This window comes from Anser anser, assembly GCF_964211835.1.
Source record: "Anser anser genome assembly, chromosome: 7".
NCBI lineage: Eukaryota > Metazoa > Chordata > Aves > Anseriformes > Anatidae > Anser > Anser anser.
Window position 1 is genome coordinate 12,626,638 of NC_139727.1, and position 10,395 is coordinate 12,637,032.

Below are 10,395 nucleotides of genomic sequence, written 5' to 3' on the forward strand. Positions count from 1 at the left end.
CCTGATAAACAAGCTGACAGCAAAAGCTTTCCTCGGTATTAACCTTTCCTTTAGTACCCTCTGCTGGCCAAAACAAGCACAGACAGGAAAGTCAAAAACCCGACCTCCCGGAATAGAAAGAAGATGCTGAAAAGCCATCCCGACCTTCAGCAGGGATGACCTAATTTGTCACCGGGGAGAAAGCTAACAAGCACACTCAGCCCGAGGTAGGAAAATCAATACAAGGCAATGCATCTCTCAGAGCCTAAGCAGGTTTTCACAGCGCAGGAAGTGACACAAACTCTCCCAGATGCGTCATCAGCCGTATTTGCTTTCCTAGCATTAGCTTTCATTAAAAATAAAATTGGTGCTTAGTCACCTGGAAAGACCGGTGAAAGCCTTCGGTGCTTGTCTGCTCCTTGCTCCTCCTGCCCGAGGAGGAAGGCACCCGCATGGCACCATAACCCGACCTGGGGCACGGCCTTGCTCTGGGGGCACACTTCTGGGAGGAGACGGCACCCTGGCCACCTCCGGGGTCAGGACACCCCTGCCTGGCACATGGGAGACCTGGCAGGCTGCACCTGCTCCAGGTTTTGCAGCAGGGAACAGGAACAGTGGCCCCCACGCGTGGCTGAGCAGACCTAATAGTTATCTCTATGCTCTAGTCCAGCACCACAAAACCACGATTAAGGTAAACTCTGAGCAATTGTTCTCAGCCTGTGCTCTGCTCCAGGCTGGCTGCTTCTTTCCAAGCCCAAAAAAATGCCCTTATGCAGTTCCTGTTAACCAGTATCCTCACCTTCAGCTCTCCCTACAAACTGCTAGGAGGACTGCTTTGAGTCACGAGGGAGTCACCAACCAAACGGGGCAGCACAGTTATCAGCTCAGCTCCTGATCCAAGGCTCCAGTTCTCCTCTCCTGACATTACCATGCCCAGCTCAAAGGGGCAAACGTAAAGACAATGCTGTCCTCTTGCATTCTTTCCTATTTCCTTTTCCTAAAAGCTCTATAGGCTCACAAAAAGTAGCAAGGCCACGGGACCCTTGTGTCAAGTAAGGAAAGCCAAGCAAAAATCCCAAATGCAGGTGTGCTCACAGTCTGTCCCCAGGTTAGGATGGGGCATACAAGCCAGACACTCACCATTGTACTATGACAGCTTTCTACTATCAAACAGCTCTGCCTATGCAGGTGTTATTACATGCAATCCATTTTTCTGTACATCTTCTAGAGAAGGAAAATCAAAACGCTTCACCGGGAGTTCCCATCAGCACAGAAGCAGAGGCAGGAAGCAGGGGAAGAGGCAAGCATTACAGGAAGATTTAACACAGAAGTGACCAGCTTTAATACTCCACCATAACCACATTAGGGAAGCGCGTTGCTGCCAAATTGTACACCACAGTTCAAACCACTGCCTGACAGGGCTAAACCATGTCCTCAGAGCTAAAACCCCAAAGATGTGGCTTTGATTCCCTACCTAGTCTTTGAGCTGTGCTGTAAACAGGTCACAGGAGCAGCGTTTTGCAACAGTCATGACCTCAGCGATTGCTGAAGCCCAAAGCAACCACGGAGCCAGCTGGGCTCTGAGGCAGTGTCTTGAGAAGGAGATGCCTTCGCTGGGACCAGCAGGTACCTGGGAGCTGCTCTGCCAGCCAGGAAGAAGCTCCCGCAGGCAGCAAGGTGAAGGCCTTGTCACAGCCTCGGAGATTTATTCTTTTACCCTTTATCCCCAGACTCTGGAAAGCTCCTGACCACCACAGGCAGCTAAGTGTTGCCTCCCAGATCCAATGTGATCCTTCACAGAAGGATTGTGGTTTTCCCTCTCGCTGTGTCTACACCAGAATTTGGCCAATAAGGGGTATCACAGGGAGGCTGCACTCATCCTTCTCTGGGCCACCTGATCTCCACCTAACAGCAACCCAGCCACTTGAACAGCCCAGGCCACTTGCCAGCTCCAGGTTACATCTGTGCTCTATTCCAGGGCGTTCAGACAAGAAACCAGATTATAATGGAGTAAAAACAGGAGAGGTAGGAAGAAATTTTTCTGTTGTTCATCTGCTTAAAAACCCTGTTTCAGTAACAGGCTTATTGTGAGAGCTTCTGGAGTCCATTTCCAGTTTATTCAGTCCCAGCTTTCCTAATGCATCTCCCAGGTCATTGAGGCCTGGCCATCGCCCCAGGTAAGGGCACAAGCTCTGCCACACGCTCAGCCCTGCATATTCTGGTTGCCTGACATTTCTTAACCTGTCACGCAAACTTTGCTGGGCAATGCAGTGACATTCACACCCTTTCCCAAGTCATTAGTTAATTAGTTAACTCTTAAGTACTCTTACATGGTTTTAAATGATTCTTCCTGTTAGCACGATATAGCATTTATCAAGTCTGTATTTAATTTGCTGTTAGGAAGCGCTGAAATCTGAGAACTCCAAGGAGTTCCTCTTTAACATCAAAAACGCTGGTCCTAGCTTATTGTGTAATTTTATCTGGGTCTTAGCATAAAAAACTTGAAGTACATCATAATTAACCCAGCTTTGTGCTGAAACTTAACTAAAATTTTCTCATCACTTTGTCTTTTAACATGTATGTAAACCGAGACATTGCTTTAATCTATATCTTAGTGCCTTTATAAACTCTTAATAGTGGTGTTGGCAAAAGATTTTTTTCAAGATCACAACCTAAGTACACACATATCCACTGCTCTGCTGGTATACTTGAAATCCAGCAAGTTAGAAGAACATTATTGCTTTTGAAGAAGTCATTATTCAACCAAGTTTATAGAAGGACTTAAATTAATACAACTGCAGCCAAAATGCATGATGGTTGAAGTAAGATTTGAACAACTCAATCTTTTCATCACTCTTGATTTCTCATTTTTAAAGATACATAGAACATACCTAAACTTCAAGCATTGCAGAAAAGCTTTAGGTTTATTTCTTCCTTCCCTTTCGGGGATATTGCAGCAGAGTCCACATCTCAGCTCATAACAGAAACCACAAACGTGGCCAACAAGAGCTGCAAAAACTTTATTACCTATGCCTTCTGCTGGCATAGCCTGCTGAAGCTTTTTTCCCCAGTAAATCTTAATATGAAAATCCCCTCCAGTTAAATAACAACACATCATTCCTTTAAACTGGGCAGGCACAAAGTTTTGCTTCCTTTTCCAGATGTGCTTCTTTGTTTCCACTCTAAAATGCACTGCATCTCATTTCCATGTGCATTACCTGAGGCACAGGGGACGAGAAGGTACCTCCTGGAGGTTACATCCCTGGAGCACTCCCCATACTTTTCCAAGTACAGCTGAAGTCTGAAATAAAGAGCTGGTGTGCTGAGTGCTCAGCAGGCAGCAGCACCTCCTACAGCTCCACGCTTAACTAAATATACAACATCAGGGACTCTTCAGCCTCTTTCATACCTCCAAGAGGCACTTACACAGCCACCCAGTTAGGTGCACAACGCTGGTGAGCCAGACTTCAGTTATCCATCTTCCTGCCAGCACTTGTAATGCCAACCTGAAGTTTACAGACTGGATTCCCATCTCACTGAGTTGATTTGTACAGTGGCTTTGGGGTAATGCAAGCTATATTATCAGATAATGAGGACAAGCTGAGTGGCTTGTTAGGGTGGTGACACGCAGGTGCCTCACAAAAGAGCCCACAGAAACAACTCTGGCCAGCACTAGCATGGGCAACAGCACTGGCAGACATTTGATACAACCTAGTTTAGGCTCAGTTCCTATTACTGCTGCTTTATATGAAAACTAAACAGACGCTACCTGTGTTCATTTACAAGCAAGTCACAAATTACTAGCTATCATACACTAAATAAGAGGGGTATTTACAAATTACTGCTCTAGAAACTTGCCTGTTTCCGTGGGTATTTGTATGCTCCTCACCTCCCTGAAACGCTCAGATGCTATAAACATGAACGACTTGCCTCTCCTACTCCTGGGAGACACGAAGTGTTTCTGGTGAATAGCTGCACTGAGATCAGATTTGCCAAAGATCAGAGGGATAGTGGAAAGCCAAAATATTTTTCATGTCGCAGTTCAGACTCAACTAGGAGGCTTTTCAGCCTACACCAGGGAGAGCAATCTGAAAGACTACACCTTGAGAACTATTCCAGTCAAATAAGGCAGCAAAATTCCATGCCTAGCACAGATAACCTCCTTTTTGGCCCCACTGAGCTAAATTCAGGAACTTTAAGACCAACTTTTCTGACACCAGAAGAGCCAATATTAACAGTACATAGATTTGGACAAGAATATAATCTATTTTAGTCACAAAATCCAGCCTAGAACTGAGGTCCCTTAAACTCTAATCTCTTCCACACATTTCTACAGATAAAAAACAGGACCAATGTTTTCTAGCATTTATTTGAACCTAAGCAGGTGAGAAACAGAAAAGGAGAACAGAGGAAGGAGTTGGAAAAGAATCAAGGAAACGTGAAAAAGAAATACCAATTGAAAAGAAAAGTACAAATGGCACAATACCATGCTTTTTCTTCTTCCATCTGTTTCTCCTTCATCACTTAGTTCCCTTCCAAACCCCATTTCTATTACTCTCTGCTTCATTCCTGGCACTGGCAGGCCTAAGCATTCCTAAATCAAAAGTCAGGCCCTCGCAATTACTTGACTGACTTATAGATCACAGAAATCTTGGAAGCAGCACCCTTGCAGTGTGCCTGCAGGGTTCATTTCTTCACAAAGAGCATGTGCCCATAAGGAGCTTTGAGTAACAGCTCACACACCAAATATTTCTACAGAAAAGAAAGCTTCTTCCTCGCTGGCCTCAGTCTGGTCTCTCACTAAGGAGAGCCATCTAAAGCAGTGTTCTGCAGTTCTGCATTTAAACTCAGTCTGTAAAAGGACCACATGCTTACCTATACAAAGCACTTTACTCTGCTTTCTGATTTTTAAGTTATTTGCTTAGATAATGTTTCTCTGCAACCATATGGACTTTTTGCTTTTTACACAGAAGCTGTAGAAAAAAACTCATGAGAATTAAAGCAAGCCAGAGTTAGCAACACTCTGGCTTTCTTTCAGAAGAAAGCTTTCTTTAATTGATATTTAGCTCTGAGGCATGTTGCAAACACTTCGGGCACTGCAGTGTTCCCACAATTCTTCAAAGAGAGCTCATCTGGTATTTGCAATCCACTTTCCATCTCCAAGCCCTGCGACACAGATGGGAACACGAAGGTTAACCTGGATGAGTGGATCAACTGTTCGGTGGATGGCTCAGAAACCCAGTACGGGGATTTGACATGTAAGCAGCAAATCCCTAGAACATTCTGTTAGCATGGGAATCAAATAAATAACCCCTGCTGGGACCCCTAGGTCAACTGAGCACACAGTTTCAGGCCACAGGGTACATTTCTTATACATATATTTGATAATCTCATAACTGGAAGGCTATAAAATTGTCTGGTTGGTGATAAGCTACGCTTAAAGCACATGGCAGCCCAAAGACTCCAGAAGCCAGCCATCCTAAGTGCCAGCAACACAAAGCAAAGAAAAACCACATGGAACAAAAGTTACTTAGCAGCCATGAAACAAGCACGTTATTAGATTTATGAAGGAGACCTGTAATTACCTACAGCAGTTGTGGGAACCGCTACCAGTTACATCTCCAAAAGAGATTTGACTTTACGAGGCATCACTGGAAGGCTCTAATCAATCCTGAATCTGTTTTGCAAGTCAGTTCAAAGAAAAATTTAAGTGTGGAAACAAATACCGTGTCTTTTCCATGGAAAGAAGAGACTATTCTTTATTTCTACCAGCTTCACATTTCCAGCAGATTATCTTTTAAAAAAGCTTTTAAAATACAGCTGCAATCATCAGGCTTGAGAGGTATTACAGAACAGGGAACCATGCAAAGGGATTAACTCCTAATATCATCCAGCTGAACAGCATGAGCTCATCTGGGTTTAACCTTCCGAATCCACTCCATTTGTAGGACCCAAGCAAAACCAATAAATCACTGCTAACAATCAGGCAATTTTTATTTTAAACATTAAGGATAAATGACTTCCCTTGCATCTCCATTAAGGAACCAAATTTTTTCCTGGAGAGGGCATATTTATCCATTCATTGCTGCTACGTTCCCATTAGTGCCAGGCAAATAATTCATAAGGGATCATCTGACACAGCACATCCCTTTGAGCACAGATTGGCCATGAACAGACAATTTTTTCAATTCATTTATTAGCACAGAGCAAGGACCACAGGGCTGGTGGGGCTGTTTGCAGGTGGAGTGCAATTGTCAGCTAGCACAGGGAGCTTGGGGACAGCGTTGCACAGACCACAGTCTCGTGCAGTTCCTTGTCTGGCCCAAAGGAGAGCCCTTCCACGAACTGGTCACAGTGTAAAGTGCAGAAGAAAGCCCATCTCCCACTTGTAGTTGGGCTTTTTTATTCATAAACATATTGGAGGAGCTGAAACTGCCCTGGAGACTGGCTCTGAGTAGGGCTGGTGAGAGCAGATAGATGGGAACAGCCCTTGGGTTGCAGCGTGCTCCAGGAGCAAGTGAGAGGTCCCCCCAGGGATCAGTCTGTGTGGATATATTGCCAGAGAGATGGTGGAGTAGGAGGTGAAAGGCAATTGCAGTAGCTCAGGGCACAAGTTTCTTCAGTGAATCTCTAACACGAAAGATTGAGGGATTCAAGAAGGTCGGAGCTGCTCCCCCTCTACCCTTCCTGCAACAAAAGCACTAAAGTGAAATAAGAAATCCAGGCAGCAGGGCTTGGGAAAGCTTTGTGTTTGATAGAGACACAGGACATGACCACTGGGACATCCAGGAAAGCTCTTTGCTCTTCTCCTGTGACCACTGAAAAACCTCTGCCTGTTACCTGTGTCCGCAGTCAGTCTTCATCGCCCACACAGAGTTACACACCAGTTTCAGAAGCAAGGCTGGGATTTCCAGTGAAGCAGTGAGCACCAGTTCTCTGGGCAGTCTCTGGGTGCCCACTCCCTGAGGGAGCAGCACAGCCACCCTGGAGGGCACAGGGGGATACAAAGTGCTCTCTTGCCCATCCTACAGGAGTAGGCTGGCCTACCCAGCCAGGAGTGTGGGCAGTAAGCAACACCTCCCCTTCCTCCCAGGTCCATCAGGGTTCAAAGGATGCTGCACAGTTGTTTTTTGGCACGCTTATCTAAAGAACACCTGAGTTCTTCTTTCTGTCCTGAGCTGCATACTTGTTTTGGGACCTTTCATGTTCCCTGCCTGCACTTGGCTTTGAAATCATGACTCCCTCAGAAACCAGAGCTGTGTGTGCAGCTCCAGCCTGAGCCATCCAGGACAAACCCTGTCCAAATGACAATTCAAGCTAATTAATCATTTACCGTGTGTGACTTACAGCATAATGCAATTAAGAAAAAACAGGACTCAAAGCTGGATGCACATCAGGGCACAGTAAACAAAGCATTTCTGGCTGCAGGACCGTGCTCCCGTCTCCCTGCACCCAGTGGCAGACCCAGCACACCAGCACAGGTGCTGCAGACTGCACCTCCTCTGCAGCTCTCCTCACCACAGGCTTTGTGGGAGCTTCTTTCCAACATTCATCCTTTAATTATAAACCACAGTAGATATAATTATGTAATTTTTACTGATTAAGCCAATTTGATTGTTTGGGATGATTCAAATAAGCCATGTGATGTTAGTTCTCACGAGGGATGAATGCGCAAACACTTGATATGAATATCCATCCTGTGGCATCTGAATTGCAAATATTCATGTGTGGTGATGACATTTGCTTGTTTAAAATTGTTTTCTAGAAAAAAGTTGCAAATTTATAGGAGAAATCGTGTAGCTGTCTGAACAAGCCTGAAAGGAAAGAAGGAAGAGAAATGAACTCAGGAGTCTAATCCCTATTCAAAGGTGCTATTATACTCAAAGCTGATATTTGGCACTACTTTCATCCTTTCCACCAAATAACACTGAATAGCTCCATGCAGAAACATTATCCCACTTTAAGAAAATTTTAAAGGCAACAGCAAAAGGGGCATCTGCCTTCACTTAAGAGCCAGGATTCTGACCCTTCTCTCCCAATTACAGAGCACACACCCAAAATAAGAAGCATACAGCCAACACAGGCAATTTAAAAATAAGATTCAAAAAGTAAAAACAGATAGAGGCTTGTTGAGCACTTCTCAAGTAATTCAAATTCACTTGCAGGATCCCTACTTGCTGTGTTTGTGCAGTCCCTGCAAAATTACTTTCAGATGAGATAATTTGACAAGTTGAATATCAATTTTAACTCCTACTTTGCTTTTGATCATGGCACTGCATCTGCTTTATGGGACTTCACCTTACCTTCAGTTTTCGCTGTTGATCCCACTGGAAATCATGCGTGTCTGAGAGCAAAGGCTGGCTCCTGGCCTTTTAGGAAAAACAGCCTGCCAAGGCCGTTGCCCTGCCTGCATCCCTTTTGCCGGCTGTCCGTGCCCCTTGCTGCCCCGACGGGAAACACTAACACAGAGGCCAAGCAGGAGGCTCTTGGTTAGTTCTCCCTCACTGCATGTGCCAAGCTTGAGGTGGCTGGTTGGCTGCCAGTGCAAAGGATGCTGCAGAGTTATAAGATTAGCTTTACCAGCCCCAGCTGCCTCTCCCTGCTGCAGCAGGTGGTTGGACAAACACTGGGACCAGCACCAAGGAGGTGCCGGAAGGCCAAAGAACACAACCTCACTGAGTACAAGAACCCAAACTGGATGCAACAGGCTTACCACCCAGATAGGGCATGGGGATCTCTACTTTATAAGAATTTAGCTCTCGACCCTAAAGATTATCCCAGGGGCCCTTTAGCACTTCTGCTAATGTCAGAAAGCAGCAAGGACTGGTTGCTCCCTAATGGGCAGGTAAACAGACACAGCAACAGAGCCAGCAGGGCAGGGGGCTCACAAGCCAGGCCCCCTCCCACAGTACCTGAGCAAGGCAGGCCAGATCGAGCAAGCTCATGGTGATGGGTCAGGTCCTAAGCCAAGCCAGGAAGTCAGCCCACAGGGCTATAGCACCACAATACCACCAGGCACAAGCAGAGACAACCTAGGGACCAACACCATACAACACAGCTCTACATAAAAGTGAAGGCCCAGGGCTGAGCTTAAGTATTGCTCCTGAGCCCATGGGCAGGGGCTGCAGGTGGAGCCCCCAGGTGGGGCTGGGCAAGGCTGCTAAGAGCTACTAGTGCCCTTTGGACCCTGACAGCTAGTGTCGTGATAGCACCCAAGAGAATATGGCACGTCAAGCCCTCCTGTACCATGCTAGGCTATGGCGTTTGTACTAGGCTTCAGCGAGAGCATTCTGGTGAGAACAACCTAGCAGCCCACTGACAGGGGTTTCATTAAAGAGAAATTCACCATCAAGAGGCAAGTCAAAGAATTGTCCTGGTATCCCGTGGGCGCAGTGCAGGCTGAGCCACGGAAGGTGCTCTGGGCTCATTACGGTGCATGGTCTAACAGTGCCAGATCCACTGAGGCCACGGGTTGGGTTGGGGGTTGCCAGAACCTGCTCTAGAAACTTCTGGTATATACTCTGAAAGGAAGGAAAACAACTCTGGCTCTATTTCATGGCCCTAAGAGTAAGAACAACTGACAGGAGACCTGTCAGCAACACAATCTCTGGTACAGTAGCACAAGGGTAAAACTGGTGCTCCTCAACCCAGCAAGCAGTGCTGATGTTACCTCAGTGGGACAACCTTAGAATTCTTCTTTGTCCGCTACCTCACGTCTGTTCTTTGATTTTCATTTCTGCTTAAATAAAAAAGGGATTTATACTGGCTTTCCTCATGATTGCAGTTGGTGGGGTCTGACCCAACCACGATTGTAAATATCTAAGTTGTCCAGCAGCTTGAGCTCATCGCAGCTGTTCATTGCTGCAGAGACCCTGCCCAAGGAGTAGTTTCTTTACAAAAGGTGGCAGTCTTGCTGTCCAGCAGAACGACAAGTGAACTCTCCAGATACCTTGTGTGTCCTTGTATAATATGGGCTGTGTTGACTTGAGCTCATTTGAGAATCTCAGAACAGCAGTGATAGAGAGATAATATCAAAACATGCCAAGCTGTCTCAGACACTGGCTTGTCCTTATCTCCTGGTGGTGTTATTGTTTTCTACAGTAAAAATTAAGTGAATGTTGATGAAAATTATTGATTGGCAGCACTGCAGATGGATATCCTGTGTTCATCCACAGAGCAGCCCCAGCAAATGAAGACGTGACAAATGTAATGCCAATAGATGCTGCAAGACAGTGACAACTCTTTTCCCATGCCGCCAGGAAGAAACTGCTCTGTATAGCGGTTTCATTTCCACACAGAGTATAAGCAGTACAGTTGCTTAGGTTTTAGTCACTCAATGCAATAAGACTGCATAGCCTCAGTATTTAAAAAGCACTTTCAAAACTATTTAAAGTATTTATACAAGATCATCCTTTC

General features: G+C 45.7%; 1 long non-coding RNA gene across 2 annotated transcripts; it reads right to left on the bottom strand.

Moving 5' to 3' along the window:
* Window positions 1–6,618: 6,618 nt before the first annotated feature.
* LOC310902928 lies at window positions 6,619–9,772 on the bottom strand. 2 transcript variants are annotated; one of them, XR_014587127.1, is made up of 3 exons: window positions 8,892–9,052; window positions 8,283–8,533; window positions 6,619–7,793 (listed from the first exon to the last, which is right to left on the bottom strand). It is a non-coding gene; the product is annotated as an uncharacterized lncRNA (long non-coding RNA). The 2 variants fall into 2 exon arrangements; XR_014587126.1 differs by having other exon boundaries at window positions 8,283–9,772.
* Window positions 9,773–10,395: the final 623 nt, after the last annotated feature.